At 40.9% G+C, this 17,052-nt stretch overlaps 1 protein-coding gene across 1 annotated transcript in view; it reads left to right on the forward strand.

The window, feature by feature from the left end:
- PPM1D (protein phosphatase, Mg2+/Mn2+ dependent 1D) overlaps nucleotides 1-17,052 on the forward strand; it is a 69,537-nt gene that overhangs the window by 6,583 nt on the left and 45,902 nt on the right. The window lies entirely within an intron of this gene.

Below are 17,052 nucleotides of genomic sequence, written 5' to 3' on the forward strand. Positions count from 1 at the left end.
GATTACAGGCGTGAGCCACCCTGCCCAGCCCCTATGTTTAACATTTTAAGGACTTGCCAAACTGTTTACATAGCAGCTGTACCATTTTACATTCCTACCAGCAATGTATAAAGGTTCCGATTTCCCCATATTCTAATACTTGTTAACTTTTCCATTAAAAAAAAAAGCATTCTAATGAATGTAGACTATCTTACATTTTAAAATTATACCTTTTCTATGTTACTGAGCCCTTCTTGAATTATTTGATTAGTGTTAAGCTTGACCTCTCTGTCTTTCAAATTTTAAAAATGGCTTATTTTTGTCTTAAGGTAGCGATTTGGTAAATACAGTATGGAATGAAAGAATATGAATATATATATATAATAATTATTTTTTTTTTGGTGATAGGGTCTTGCTCTGTTGCCCAGGCTGGAGTGTAATGGCATGATCAAAGGTCCCTGCAGCCTTGACTTCCTTGACTTGAGGAATCCTCCTGCCTCTGAAGTAGCTGAGACTACAGGCATGTGCCCAGCTAATTTTTTTTTTTTTTAATAGAGACAGGGTCTTGCTGTATTGCCCAGGCTGGTTCCTTACCCTGGGTTCAAGAAGTCTTCCCAGCTTGGCCTCCCAAAATGCTGTTATTTTTATTTATTTATTTATGTTTTGAGATGGAGTCTTGCTCTGTCGCCCAGGCTGGAGTGCAGTGGCCGGATCTCAGCTCACTGCAAGCTCTGCCTCCCGGGTTCATGCCATTCTCCTGCCTCAGCCTCCCGAGTAGCTAGGACTACAGGCGCCCGCCACCTCGCCCGGCTAGTGTTTTGTATTTTTTAGTAGAGACGGGGTTTCACCGTGTTAGCCAGGATGGTCTCCATCTCCTGACCTCATGATCCACCCGTCTCGGCCTCCCAAAGTGCTGGGATTATAGGCTTGAGCCACCGCGCCCGGCCCCAAAATGCTGTTATTACAGGCATAAGCCACCACATCCAGGCCTGAATATATTCTTTATTAAAAAGTCATTATTTTTCTTTTATCTTTATTCATGATCATAAGTTTTAGGTTATGCCTAATTTATGTTTATTCACATATATATGTTTACTGCCCTTTTATTATGCTTGCCTTCTAAGAAATAAGTTTTTTTGGCCGGTCACGGTGGCTCACGCCTGTAATCCCAAGCCCCTTGGGAGGCCGAGGTGGGCGGATCACGAGGTCAGGAGATCGAGACCATCCTGGCTAACCCGGTGAAATCCCGTCTCTACTAAAAATACAAAAAATTAGCCAGGCATGGTGGTGGGTGCCTGTAGTCCCAGCTACTCGGGAGGCCGAGGCAGGAGAATGGTGTGAACCTGGGAGGTGGAGTTGGCAGTGAGCTGAGATCGCACCACTGCACTCTAGCCTGGGTGACAGAGCGAGACTCTGTCTCAAGAAAAAAGTAGAAATAAGTTTTTTTGTTTTGTTTTGTTTTTGAGATGGAGTTTCGCTCTTGTTGCCCAGGCCGGAGTGCAATGGTGCGATCTCGGCTCACTGTAACCTCCGCCTCCCGGGTTCAAGTGATTCTTCTGTTTCAGCCTCCTGAGTAACTGGGATTACATGCATGCGCCACCACACTCGGCTAATTTTGTATTTTTAGTAGAGACGGGGTTTCTCCATGTTGGTCAGGCTGGTCTTGAACTCCCGACCTCAGGTGATCCACTCCCCTCAGCCTCCCAAGAGGCTGGGATTACAGGTGTGAGCCACCGTGCCTGGGAGAAATAAGTTTTAAAGTTTGTATAGGCTTTTTTAGGTTTACTTATTGGAAATAATGTTTTCCTTGTCCCTTCTTTTGATAGTTTAATGAAGATGGTGAACGAAGTGCAGTTTTTAGCTGTGTATCGTAGTCTTACCCAGAGAGTCAATAGAAAGATGACATTCTGTTGAAATAAGAGAAGTGTGATCTCTGGTGTGATTACAGGGAATTAGCCACAGTATTTGTAAAGGAAGATGAAATACAAAAGTTTCATTTGTTAACTTGGACTGAAGATTTAGAGCATTCATTTTAAAAGAGTATGACCCAGGGAATCATGAAGAAGTTAGTCTTAACCTAAATTGTTGGTTCTAGATTTGGCATTACTTTAATTTAAAATGGAAAGAAACCAAAGTGGAGAGAGAGAAATAATTGAATTTGGAGAAACCTCTTAAACCATAGAATTTTAAACGTTTATCTTGTTTTAGGTTGGTTGTTCCCATTTTTTCACTGTTAAGGATCTTCGCCTTCTCATAAATTACACGTTCTGAAAGAGTTGTGTGCCATATTAACTTTCAAGTTCAAATTTATTTTTTCATCAGTCATTACTTTTGATCCGTATTAGGTAGTCTCCAGAATTGATATCACTTAGAGAAAAAAGAAGCAATTTAAATTCTAATTAGTTTCTATATTATGCAGGTAAAACTAGATTTCTTTGAATCTTTATATTATGAAATATTCAAAAAGGTGTAAAATGATATAATAAACACCCATCCATAACTCAGCTTAAAAAATAAAACATTACCAGGCCGGGCATGGTGGCTCACTGCTGTAATCCCAACACTTTGGGAGGCTGAGGCAGGCGGATCATGAGGTCAAGAACATGATGAAACCCAGTCTCTACTAAAAATACAAAAAATTAGCTGGATGTGGTGGCACACGCCTGTAGTCCCAGCTACTTGGGAGGCTGAAGCAGGAGAATTGCTTAAACCTGGGAGGCAGAGGTTGCAGTGAGCTGAGATCGCGCCACTGCACTCCAGCCTGGCAACAGAGCGAGATTCTGTCTTAAATAAATAAATAAATAAATAAATAAAATAATAAAACATTACCAATATAGTTAAAGCCCCTTCTCTCTGTTTTGTATTACATCTTTTTCAGTCTCCATGAGGGGCAACTGCTTCTATATTCAGTGTTTATCATCCTCACTATTTTCTTTATAATTTTATTATGTATATCTTTAACCAATATACAGTACATTTTGTATTTTGTTTGTTTGTTTTTTAAGACAGAGTCTTGCTCTGTCTGCCAGGCTGGAGTGCAATGGCGTGATCTCAGCTCACCGCAACCTCTGCCTCCTGGATTCAAGTGATTCTCCTACCTCAGCCTCCCCAGTAGCTGGATTACAGGCGCGCACCACCACGCCCAGCTAATTTTTTGTATATTTAATAGAGACGGGGTTTCACTGTATTGGCCAGGCTGGTCTCGAACCCCTGACCTTGTGATCCACCCGCCTTGGCCTCCCAGAGTTCTGGGATTACAGGATACAGGTGTGAGCCACCGTGCCCAGCCTGCATGGTTTTTATAACTTATATATGACATCTTACTATATGTACAGTATCATCACCCCTTATGTGGTTTCACTTTCTGCAGTTTGTTATCCTTGTTCAGTGTTGAAATATTAAATATAAAATTCTAGAAATAAACAATTCATAAGTTTAACTTGTGTGCTGTTGGGAGTAGCATGATGAAATCTTGTGCCATCCCACTGTGTCAACCCTGGATGTTAATCATTTCTTCGTCCAGCGTATCTATGCTGTATATGCTGCCTACCTGTTAGTAGCTTGTTAGTCACTTAGTAGCCATCTTGGGTGTTGGTTATCAGATCAACTCTTATGGTATTGCAGTGTTTATGTTCAAGTGACCCTTATTTTACTTAATAATGGACCCAAAGAGCAAGAGTAGTAATGCTGGCACATTGTTATACTTGTTTTATTTTATTAATGTTGTTAACCTCTTACTTTGCCTAATTTATAAATTGCATTTTATCATAGATATGTATGTATAGGAGCCGGGCACAGTAGCTCACGCCTGTAATCCCAGCACTTTGGGAGGCAGAGGTGGGTGGATCATGAGGTCAGGAGATCAAGACCATTCTGGCCAACATGGTAAAATACTGTCTGTACTAAAATACAAAAAACTAGCTGGGCATGGTGGTGCGCGCCTGTAGTCCCAGCTACTCTGGAGGCTGAGGCAGGGGAATTGCTTGAACCCAGGAGGTAGAGATTGCAGTGAGCTGAGATCGCACCACTGCACTCCAGCCTGGCAACAGGGTGAGACTCCGTCTCAAAAAAAAAAAAAAAAAAAAAAAGATATATATGTATGTATGTATAGGAAAAAACATAGTATATATAGGGTTTGGTACTATCCAAAGTTTCAGGTATCCTTTGTGGGTTTTGGAACATATGCCCCTGGGATAAGGAGGTACAACTCTATTCTTCTGGGTCTTTCTTTTTTGGTTCAGTATTGTATGTGATTTCTTCATGTTGACACACGTAGCTCTAGTTCGTTCATTTTCACTTATGGATAGTATAAATATACCAATATTGTGCTCATCCATTGTATCCTTGAAGGATATTTAGTTTTACAACTATTTATAATTAAAAACAATGAGGTTTGGAATATTTCTGTACATGTCTTTGGTTGTTGTTCAAATATCTGAGGGGTTCTCTGAGAGTCCAAGTTTGGCAAACTAAAGCCTACAGGCCACGACGCTACCACCAATTTTGGTAGATAAATTTTTTTTTATTGGAGCACTGCCAAGATCATTTGTTTATACAATGTCTAACTGCTTTCACACTTCAACAGCAGAGTTGAATAGTTGTGACAGATACCATATGTTTTGCAAAGCCAAAAATATTTCTCTGGTCTTTTATAGAAAAGGTTTGCTGACCCTGCTCTAGTGTACTAGGGGAACAATTGCTGGGTCATGGGGTATGTATATCTTGGACCTCACTAGATATTGCCAAATTGCCTTCCAAAGTGTTTATACCTGTTTATTCCCCTGAAGAAGTGTAGGAAAGTATCATTCTTTCACCTTCTTGCCGATACTTGAAGTGGTCTGCATTTTATGGTGGTGAAATTGTATCTTATTGTGGTTTTGATTATCATTTCTTTGATTATTCATAAGATTGAGCACCTTTTTATTTTTTGAGAAAGAGTCTCACTCTGTTTCCCTGTTGCCCAGGCTGGAGTGCAGTGCCTCGATCTCAGCTCACTGCAACCTCTGCCTCCCAGGTTCATGTGATCCTCCTGCCTCAGCCTCCCAAGTAGCTGGGATTACAGGCATGCACTGCCACCCCAGCTAATTTTTCTATTTTTAGTAGAGTCAGGGTTTCACCATGTTGGCCAGGCTAGTCTCGAACTCCTGACCTCAAGTGATCTGCACACCTCGGCCTCCTAAAGTGCTGACATTACAGGTGTAAGCCACCATGCCTGGCCATGTTTTCTTTTTATGAAATACTTTTTAATTTTTTTGCCCATGTTAACATTGAATTGTTTTCTTGCTGATTTGTAGAAAATTTCTTTATGTATTTTGTGGGGGTTTTTTGTTTTGTTTTTTGAGTTTTTTTTTTTTTTTTTTTTTTTGAGACAGGATCTTGCTCTGTCACCCAGGCTGGAGTGCAGTGGCGATCTTGGCTCTGCCTCCCAGTTTCAAGTGATCCTCCTGCCTCAGCCACTTGAGTAGTTGGGATTACAGGCATGTGCTACAATGCCTGACTAATTTTTGTGTTTTTTGTAGAAATGGGGTTTCACCATGTTGGCCAGGTTGGTCTCGAACTCCTGGCCTCAAGTGATCCAACTGCCTCGGCCTCCCAAAATGCTGGGATTATAGGCGTGAGCTACCGCGCCTGGCCCTTAATTGTTTATGTATTTTGGATACTAATTCTTCGTTACAGACGTAGCAGGTATCTTCCAGTTTTTAGTGTGTCTCTTCACTTCGTGATGTTTATTAATGAACAGAAGATCTTAAACTTATGTAATTTTATTAATCATTTTCTTAATATCTCATGTTTTTAAAGATGCTATTGTGTTCTCTTCTAAGAGGTATACAGCTCTGCTTTCACAATTAAGTCCTCCTATCATTTTTGTTTTTGTCCTTTACATATGTGCTGTCCAAATGACTGCAGTACACATGTAGTCAGTGGTTACATGTGGCTATTTAAAAAAAAAACAGGTCAGACGCAGTGGCTCATGCCTGTAATCCCAGCACTTTGGGAGGCCGAGACGGGTAGATCACGAGGTCAGGAGATCGAGACCATCCTGGCCAACATGGTGAAACCCCGTCTCTACTAAAAATACAAAAAAAAATTAGCCGGGCGTAGTGGCGGGCGCCTTTAGTCCCGGCTACTTGGGAGGCTGAGGCAGGAGAATGGCATGAACTGGGGAGGCAGAGCTTGCAGTGAGCCGAGATCGTGCCACTGCACTCCAGCCCGGCGACTAAGCAAGACTCTGTCTCAAAAAAACCAAAACAAAACAACAAAAAAACAGATTTATAGAGGTATAATTGACATACAATAAATGGTACACATTTAAAGTATACTCTTTGATAATTTTTGACATATGTGCATGTCAAACCATGATCACAGTCAAAGCAATAAACATCTATCATGCCCAAAAGTTTCCTTGTGACCATTTGTAATTATCCCATATTCTCCAATCTCCATTTCTAGGTAACCACTGAGCCACTTTCTGTCCTGTACATTATTTTTTCTGTAATTTTATATACAGTCATATGTTGCTTAACAACAGGGATATGTTCTGAGAAATGTATCTTAGGTGATTTCGTGTTGGTGTGTGAATATCAGAGTGTACTGACACAAACCTAGATATCGTATAGTCTACTGCACACCTAGATTGCTCCTAGGCTGCAAACCTGTATGCAGGCGGTATGGTATCATTGTTAACTTTCTGATTTTGATGGGATTGTAGTTATGTAGGAGAATCTCCTTGTGTGTAGGAATTAAATACTAAAATATTTAAAATTGATGTGATTTAGTGGTTTACACACTATTGCTTAAAGAAAAAGAAAATAGAATTATTCTTGCAAAAAAGGAAAGGTAAAGCTGAAGATATAAGAAGATCAGAAACCTGGGTACTTTTAGGAATCTAGGTAGCAGTTTCATCAGGGTCCTGCTGCTCCATGTGTACCAGATAACAGTCTGTTTTTTTCAGTGAAGAGAATAAATCAGAAATAGCAGCATTTGGAGTCACCATTTGGTTATGATAATTCACTGTCATTTTCCAACAGCTATCAGACTTTTGCAGTGGTCAGACTATATAATAGGAATAGATAGGATTTACCACCCCTTCTTCTTTCATGTTTTACTGGTGGCAGGAATCTTTGTTATTCTTTGAAGGATGCAATAATGCTTTTAAATTACTATTTTGGAGTAGAGTCTCATTGTTGGGGTGCTCCAAAGTCTTGCACTTGGCCTTTTCTACCATAATAGGCTTCCTAACCTATCCGTTAAGAGCTTTGAGGAGAAGCTATTAGTTTTTGTCCAGCTAGTTGATATTCCATACAGTCTGTGGATATGGGGGAAGTGTGTACTATTTAATACTAAATAGTATTACTGTTTAAATAAGCCCTTTAAATAAGGGCTAAAGTGAAAGCAGTGTAGCCTTTTTTTTCATTTGGACTATTTCTTTAGAAAAAAAATTCTCAAAACTGAATTATTTGCTTAAACAATGTACACCTTTTGATGGTTGCCAATAAGTATTTTCAAATTGCTTCCCCGAAGGCTTTACATCTCCATACTACTTTGGAATATGAATTCTGTAAGAACTCTTAAGTGATTGAGAGTATGTGCCCTATAGTTGTACCGCCTATGTTCGAATTCCAGCTTCTCCACTTACTACCTTTGTGACCTTGAGTAAAACTATTTGCACCACGGTATCCTTACCTATAAAATAGAGATGTTATAACAATGTATTGGTTTTTGCCTTTTTGACATGTGTATTTCCTTAAGAAAAGTTTCCTTAGGCTGCGTATGGGGTATGGTGGCTCACACCTCTAATCCCAACACTTTGGGAGGCTGAGGTGGGCAGATTGCTTGAGCCCAGGAACTCAAGACCAGCCTGGGCAACATAGTGGAACCCCGTCTCTACAAAAAATACAAAAATTAGCTGGGCGTGGTGGCGTGAACCTGTAGCCAGCCCCAGCAAACCCAGCTACTTGGGAGGCTGAGGTGGGAGGATTGCTTGAGCCCAGGAGGCAGAGGTTGCAGTGAGCCAAGATTGCGCCACTGCACTGCAGTCTGGGTGACAGAGTGAGACTCTGTCTCAGGAAAAAAAGAAAAGAATACTTAAGTGAGAGTTAATATACTAGATGATGCTGTCTTTTAATGCACTCCTAGTTTTATGTTATTAAAAAAATTAAAATAGAAAATAGAAAACAAATACCATAGTTAAGGAAGACAACATAAAAATATCAGTTCCTTAATATATAAATTTAGTGCAGTTTCAATCAGAATCTCAAGAAGGTTTGTTTTTTAATTTTGCAAGTTGCTACTAAAGTTCCTTTGGAAAAGTATGTGGGAGAATTTTCTTTTTACTTAGTATTATTATTATTACTATTTTTTGTGGAGACAGGGTTGGGCTCAAGCTATCCCCTCCTGCCTTGGCTCCCAAAGTGCTGGGATTACAGGTGTGAGCCACCGTACCTGCATCTCACTCCCTCTTTTTTAAGAGATAAGATCTCTCTATGTTGTCCAGGCTGGCGTATAGTAGCTATTCACAGGTTCAATCACAGTGCAGTATAGCTTCTAACTCCTGGGTTCAAGCATCCTCCTGCCTCAGCCTCCCAACTAGCTGGGACTGCAGGCATGAGCGACTGCACCCAGCTTTGTAAAGATTAATTTTTTTGTTTTTGTTTTTTTGGAGGCAGAGTCTTGCTCTGTCACCCAGGCTGGAGTACAATGTCATGATCTCGGCTCACTGCAGCTTCTGCCTCCCAGGCTCAAGTGATTCTCCAGCCTCAGCTCCTGTAACTGGGATTATGGGTGTGGTGGCACACAGCTGTAATCCCAGCTACTCCAGAGGCTGAGGCATGAGAATTGCTTTAACCTGGGTGGCAGAGGTTGCAGTGAGCTGAGATTGAGCCACTGTACTCTAGCCTGGGTGATAGAACAAGGCTCTGTCTTAAAAAAACAAACAAAGCAACTAAAAAGAAAAAGAAGGCCAGGTGCAGTGGCTCATGCCTGTAATCCCAGCACTTTGTGAGGCCAAGGCGAGCAGATTTCTGGAGGTCAGGAGTTGGAGACCAGCCTGGCCAACATAGTGAAACCCTGTCTCTACTAAAAATACAAAAACATTAGCCCGGTGTGGTGGCAGATGCCTATAATCCCAGCTACTCAGGAGGCTGAGACAGGAAAATCACTTAAACCCAGGAGACAGAGGTTGCAGTGTGCCAGGATCATGCCACTGCACTCCAGCCTGGGTGACAGAGTGAGACTCCGTCTCAAAAAAAAAAAAAAGAGAAAGAATTGAGGGATACTTAAACTACCAATTATTAAAAAGTACTATAAATAGATTAGTAGGATGAGTTCAGAAATAGATCTAAGGCAAAATGTAGCATATAATAAAGGTGACATTTGAAATGAATAGGGAAAGTAGGAATTAGTCATTTTTAGGTCATTGCAAAATTATTTGTATACTGTAGGTAAATTTTGTTTTATTTTCTTTCTTTTACTCTTTTTTTTTTTTTTTTTTTTTTTTTTTTGAGACGGAGTCTCGCTCTGTCGCCCAGGCTGGAGTGCAGTGGCGCGATCTCGGCTCACTGCAAGCTCCGCCTCCCGGGTTCACGCCATTCTCCTGCCTCAGCCTCCCGAGTAGCTGGGACTACAGGCGCCCACAACCGCGCCCGGCTAATTTTTTGTATTTTTTTTTTAGTAGAGACGGGGTTTCACCGTGGTCTCGATCTCCTGACCTTGTGATCCGCCCGCCTCGGCCTCCCAAAGTGCTGGGATTACAGGCGTGTCTTTTACTCTTTTTTTTCTTTAAGAGACTGAGTCTTGCTCTGTTGCCCAGGCTGGAGTGCAGTGGCATGATTATAGCTCACGGCAGCCTTGAACTCCTGAGCTCAAGTGATCCTCCTGCTTCCTCCTCTGAAGAAGTTAAAACTAACAGATGCATGCCACCACACTTGGTTAACTTAAAAAGTTGTTTGTTTGTTTGTTTGTTTGTTTTTCTTTTTTTTTGTAGAGACAGAATGTGTCTATGTTTCCCAAGCTGGTCTCGAGCTCCTGGCCTCAAGTGGTCCTCCCACCTTGGCCTCCCAAAGCACTGTGAATGCAGGCATGAGCCACTGTACCCTGCCAAATTTTGGTTTTTGAATGTGCTTTAGATCTCTTTCTGAGAGTTCACCTCATTTATTCATTCACATTTATTGTAGTAGACTTTTTTTCTTTTAAATTTACTTCAGTTTGTTTAAAAAGAAAGGGTATAGCCAGGCACAGTAGCACATGCTTATAGTTCCAGCTGCTTGGGAGGCTGAGGCAGGAGGATTGCTTGAGCCCAGGAGGTCAAGGCTGTATATGCGATGATCACACCTGTCAATAGCCTGCACTCCAGCCTGGGCAACATATTGAGACCCTGTCATTAAAAAAAAAAAAATAGAAGAAAGGGTTTTATCAAAAGCTAGTAAACACCCAAAATACTTGAAAGGGTTGAAGAAACATACAATATACTCTAGGCTGAGCTTCTAGGAATAACGTCTGTAACCAGATTGCAAACTGGATGGGGGATGGAGCTGTCCTTGCTGTGATTTCTGCTGGCAAAATTGATACCTTCTCTCTGCTTTTTTTTTTTTATTTTAAATATTGTAAAATATAGCATATGTATAGAAAAGGTCATAAAACATAAATGTACACTTTAATGAATAATTGTAAACTGAACACCATCCAGTTAGGAAAGATAACATTGTCTGCACTGCAGATATCTGTATGTCTTTTCTAATCTCATATTTCTATCTCCCCTTAAAAAGACCTTCCTGACTTTCATGATTAGAGTTCTGTAATGGTGTACTTGTTTTTCTTAATAGTTTTACCACTTTTCTCTAAACATGATGATTGTTTTTGAAGAAAATCATGCTGTATGTATTCTTTTATCATGTGCTTCTTGTGAGATTCTTACATGTTTTATGTAGTATTGTCCATTTTCATGTTGAACAACTTGGGCTGTTGCTCATTTTTAGCCCTTATTAACGATGCTGCTTTGAACATTCATATGTAATTTTTAATTATTGTTTTAGAGACAGGGTCTGGCTGTATTTCCCAGGCTATAAACTCCTGGTCTCAAGCGATCCTCCTGCCTCACCCTCCTGAGCAGCTGGTACTACAGGCACGTACTACCATGGTTGACTCATGTATTTGTTGTATATGTATGTTAATTTGTGGTATATACCTAGGAGGTAGTCAAAGAGTATACGTATCTTTACCTTTAATAAGTAGAGCCTAAATGTTACCTGAAATACACAGTTTCACAGTAGTTGATGATAGTACATGTTGCTTCATTTTCTTGACCACAGTTCGGTTGCTATTGTCAGACTAGTCTTGTAGTTATGCAGTGCTATCTCATTGTGGTTTTAAATTAGTATTTCCCTAATGATTAAAGAAGCTGAATACCTTTGCATATTTTGTGGCTGTTTGGATTTCCTGTTTTGTAAAAGGCTTGTTTAAGCTTTTTGTCCATTCTCCCATTTGGGTAGTCTGTCTCATTGATTTGATTTGTAGGAAAATTGTATATATTCTGGATGCTTTTCCTTTGGCGCATATGTGTGTGTATCCTCTTCCCTTCTGTGAGTTGTGTTTTCATTCTAATAATGGTATCTTCTGAAGAACAGATTTTTTTAGTGGCTTTTAAAAAAGATGTACAATGTGATTGATGATTTTATATATGTATACATTGTGAAATGATTGTGACAATCAAGTTAATTAACACATCTGTCACCTCACATAGTTGCCTTTTTTTGGTGGTGAGAACACTCAAGATTTGTTTTCAGCAAATTTCAAGTATACAAAATAGTATTATTAACTATAGTCTCTGTGTTGTACATTAGATACTAACAACTTTACTCATAATGGAAAGTTTGTGCCGTTTGACCAACATCTGTCTCCCCACTTCTCGCAACTCCTAATCCCTGGCAACCATCCTTCTGCTCTTTCCTTCTGTGACTTTTTCTTTAGATTCCACGTATAAGTAAGATCATACAGTATTTATTTTTTCCTGTGTTTGGCATATTTCACTTAGCATCCTTGTGTTGCACATGGCAGGATTTATCTCTTGCTGGATATTAGATTGTCTACATATCTTGGATATTTTGAATAATTCCGCAGGGAGCGTTGAGGTACACGTATCTCTCTGAGAGACTGATTTTATTTTCTTTGGATATAAATTCAGAGGTGCAATTCCTGAGTCATATGGTACTTCTATTTTTAGTTATATTTTTAATTCTATAATATTGTCCATAATAGCTATGCCAGTTTACATTTCCATCAGCAGTGTACAGGTGTTCTCCCTTCTTCACATCCTGGCCAGCACTTGTTTACTGTTTACTGTTATCTTTTTGATAGTAGCCATCCTAATATGTGTGAGATTATATCTTTTTTTTTTTTTTTTTTGAGATGGGTCTTCTTGTTCTGTTACTCAGGCTGGAGTACAGTGGTGTGATCCTAGCTCACTGTAACCCCAGACTCCTAGGCTCAATGGATCCACCTGTCTCAGCGTCCTGAGTAGCTAGTACTACAGGTGTGTGCTACCATGTCCGGCTAATTTTTTTTTTTTTTTTTTTTTTTTTTTTTTGAGACGGAGTCTCGCTCTGTCACCCAGGCTGGAGTGCAGTGGCAAGTGATCTCGGCTTACTGCAAGCTCCGCCCCCGGGGTTCACGCCATTCTCCTGCCTCAGCCTCCCGTGTAGCTGGGAGTACAGGCGCCCGCCACCACGCCCGGCTAATTTTTTTTTTTTTTTGTACTTTTAGTAGAGACAGGGTTTCACCGTGTTAGCCAGGATGGTCTTGATTTTCAGACCTCGTGATCCGCCTGTATCCGCCTCTCAAAGTGCTGGCGTGAGCCACTGCGCCCGGCCCCGGCTAATTTTTAAATTTTTAGTGGGGATGGGTCTCGCTATGTTGTCTAGGCTGGTGATAAATTCCTGGCCTCAAGCGATCTTCCTGCCTCATTGTGGTTTTGATTTGAATTTCCCTCATCATGAGTGATGTTGAGCTTCTGTTCATATACTTGTTGTCCATTTGTCTGACTTCTTTGACAAATGTCTATTCAGGTCATTTGCCCAGCTTTTTTTTTTTTTTTTTTTTGAGACAGAGTCTCGCCATGTCTCCCAAGCTGGAGTGCAATGGCACGATGTCGGCCCACTGCAACCTCCACCTCCTGGGTTCAAACGATTCTCCTGTCTCAGCCTCCCAAGTAGCTAGGATTACAGGCGCCTGCCACGATGCCTGGCTAATTTTTGTATTTTTCCTAGAGACGGGGTTTCATCATGTTGGCCAGGCTGGTCTCAAACTCCTGACCTCATGATCCGCCCACCTCAGCCTCCCAAAGTGCTGGGAATACAGGCATGAGCCACCACGCCTGGCCTGCCCAGTTTTTAACTGTGTTTTTTGTTTGTTTGTTTGTTTTGCTATTGAGTTGTATGAGTTCCTTATATATTTTGGATATTAATCTCTTACCACATAGTGTAAAGTTTGTAAGCATTTTCTCCTGAAGGTTGCCACTTCATTTTGTTGATGGTTTCCTTTCCTGTGCAGAAGCCTTTTAGTTTGATGTAGCCCACCTGTTTATTTCTGCTTTTGTTGCTTTTTTTTTTTTGGATACAGAGTCTCGCTCTGTTAACACAGGCTGGAGTGCAGTGGTGCGATCTCAGCTTACTGCAGACTCCACCTTCTGAGGTTGGGATCCCTCCTGAGCTGGGAATGCAGGCGTGCGCCACCACGCCTGGCTAATTTTTGTATTTGTAATAGGGACAGGCTTTCACCATGTTGGTCAGGCTGATCTAGAACTCCTGACCTCATGATCCACCCACCTTGGCCTCCCAAAGTGCTGGGATTACAGGCATGAGCCACCGCACCCAGCCTGTTGCCTTTTCTTTTGGTGTCATATTCAAAATGTAATTGCCAAGACCAATGTCAAGATTTTTCCCTGTGTTTTCTTCTAGGAGTTTTGTGCTTTCTTTTTCTTTCTTTTCTTTTCTTTTTCCTTCCTTCCCTTTCCTTTCCTTTCCTTTCCTTCCCTTCCCCTTCCCCTTCCCCTTCCCCTTCCCCTTTCCCTTTTTTTTTTTTTTTTTTTTTTTTGCGGATTCTCGCTGTGTTGCCCAGACTGGAGTGCAGTGGCGCGATCTTGGCTCTCTGCGACTTCTGCCTCTAAGGTTCAAGCGATTCTCCTGCCTCAGCTGCCTGAGTAGCTGGGATTACAGGTGCACACCACCACACCTGGCTAATTTTTATATTTTCAGTAGAGATGGGGTTTCACCATGTTGGCCAGGTTGGTCTCGAACTCCTGACTTCAGGTAATCTGCCCACCTCAGCCTCCCAAAGTGCTGGGATTACAGGTGTGAGCCACCGCACCCGGCCTGAGTTTTATGCTTTCAGTGTATTTCTTACATTTCGATTTTTAGTCACTTTCCAGTTAATTTTTGTGTATAGTATAAGACAAGGGTACAATTTCATTCTTTTGCATGTGGATGTCCAGGTTTTCCAATGCCATTTATTGAAGACTATCCTTACCTCAGTGTTTTTGTTTTTATTTTTTGAGGCAGGGTCTTGCTCTGCTGGCCAGGCTGGAGTGCAGTGGCGCCATCTCCACTCACTGCAACCTCCACCTCCTGGGTTCAAGCAGTTCTCCCACTTCAGCCTCCTGAGTAACTGGGACTACAGGCACAAGTGCCTGGCTATTTTTTGTATTTTTTGATAGAGATGGGGTTTCACCATTTTGGCCAGGCTGCTTCAGGGTGTATTTTTGGAACTCTTGTCAAAAGATTAGTTGACCATATATGCATGGGTTTATTTCTAGGCTCTCTTTTCTATTCCCTTGATGTATTTTTATGTCTGTACCATACTGTTTTGATTACTATAGCTTTGTACTATACTTTCAAATCAGGAAATGTGATGCCTTTTAAGCTTTGTTCTTCTTTCTCAAGATTGCTTTACCTATTTGGGGTCTTTTGTGGTTCTGTGTGAATTTTAGGATTTTTTTTCTATTTTTGTGGAAAATGTCATTGGAATTTTGATGGAGATTGCATTAAATCTTTTAGGTAGTATGGACATTTTAACAATATTCTTACTATCCATGGACACAGATTTTTAATGTTTATTTCTGTCTTCTCTAGTTGTTTTCATCAGTGTCTTACAGTTTAAATGTACAGATCTTTCACCTCCTTTGTTAAATTTATTCCTAAGTATTTTATTCTTTTTGATGCTATTGTAAATAGGATTGTTTTCTTAACTTTTTTTTGGATAGTTAGTGAATAGAAATGCAACTGATTTTAGCATGTTGATGTTGTATTCTACAACTTTGTTATATTTGCTTATTCTAACAGTTGTTTGGTTGAGTTAGGGTATTTTCTCTCTTTTCTTTTTTTTTTTTTTTGAAACAGAGTCTCGCAGTCTCACACTGTCGCCTAGGCTGGAGTGCAGTGGCGTGATTGCGGCTCACTGCAAGCTCCGCCTCCTGGGTTCGCGCCATTCTCCTGCCTCAGCCTCCTGAGTAGCTGGGACTATAGGCACCCGCCACCATGCCCGGCTAATTTTTTTGTATTTTTAGTAGAGACGGGGTTTCACCAGTCAGGATGGTCTCGATCTCCTGACCTCGTGATCTGCCCACCTCAGCCTCCCAAGTAGCTGGGATTACAAGCGTGAGCTACCACGCCTGGCTAATTTTTAGTAGAGACAGGGTTTCACCACGTTGGCCAGACTGGTCTCGAATTCCTGACCTCAAGTAATCTGCTCACCTCGGCCTCCCAAAGTAGTGGGATTATAGGCATGAGCCACCGTGCCCGGCCCACCCTTCCTTGTTTTATTAGGCCCTATTTGTTCTTCTACCTGTTTTTGAGAATCTATTACACCCATTAACAAATCTACCACTTTCCTTAAAAGAGAGGTGTTACAGTTATTGGTACCTGGAGGACTTAACATTTCACCTTACTGTGTAGAGAGTTTAGGCACTGCCCTAGCTTCTGCAGTGTAAAAATTTATCTGCCTGGCCAGGCGCAGTGGCTCACGCCTGTAATGCCAGCACTTTGGGAGGCCGAGTCAGGTGGATCACGAGGTCAGGAGATCGAGACCATCCTGGCTAACACAGTGAAATCCCATCTCTACTAAAAAAAAAAAACAAAAAAATTAGCCGGGCGTGGTGGCAGGCACCTGTATTCCCAGCTACTTGGGAGGCTGAGGCAGGAGAATGGTGTGAACCTGGGAGGCGGAGCTTGCAGTGAGCTGAGATTGTGCCACTGCACTCCAGCCTGGGCAACAGAGCAAGACTCCGTCTCAAAAAAAAAAAAAAAAAGGGAACACTCATTTACTGTCTTTATTACTGATTGTTCTTTTTGCTTATGTTGGATTACAAGACCGCATTTTTATTTTTTTTCTTAACGTGATTTTATTTGTTTAAACTTCCAGGAATTCTTTGTCTTTCCTTATGACCTTTCTATGTGTTTTATGACTCCTGTGGACTTTTTCTAGTATTTATATTCTGTCCTTTCAGTGGGATTTTGGTGGGGAGAATGTCATTGTTTGGACTCATTTTGCCATCATGAACTATAAGTTGCAGTTTGTTTAGAGTTAGAGAATGCTTCAGAATTGTTGAATGACAGTGAATTTAATTAAACAATATAGAGTTTGTAATATACAGGGATTCTGCCACTAAATATTTGAGTTATCACAAGCAGGTTTCTTAATTACTCAAAGTATTGATATCTTTATCTGCAAGATGAGGAATAAGTAAATAAAATAAATAAAGGGAATAATCATATCTGTCTCATAAATTGGTCACAAGCATTATTTGAGATGATACATGTAAAGCTCTTAGTATAGAACCTGGTATACAGTGAGTATACTCAGTAAATGTTATTTGTTAAGTAGTGACTATTCAAAATAGTTATCTAAAAAACAAATCAAGCCAGGTGCGGTGTCTCATGCCCATGATCCCAGCACTTTGGGAGGCCGAGGTGGGTGGATCACCCAAGGTCAGGAGTTTGAGACCAGCCTGACCAACATGGTCAGAGAAACCCCATCTCTACTAAAAATACATAGTAGAGAAACCCCATCTCTACTAAAAATACAAAA

Source organism: Macaca thibetana, chromosome 16 (assembly GCF_024542745.1).
Source record: "Macaca thibetana thibetana isolate TM-01 chromosome 16, ASM2454274v1, whole genome shotgun sequence".
In the NCBI taxonomy this organism is placed as follows: domain Eukaryota; kingdom Metazoa; phylum Chordata; class Mammalia; order Primates; family Cercopithecidae; genus Macaca; species Macaca thibetana.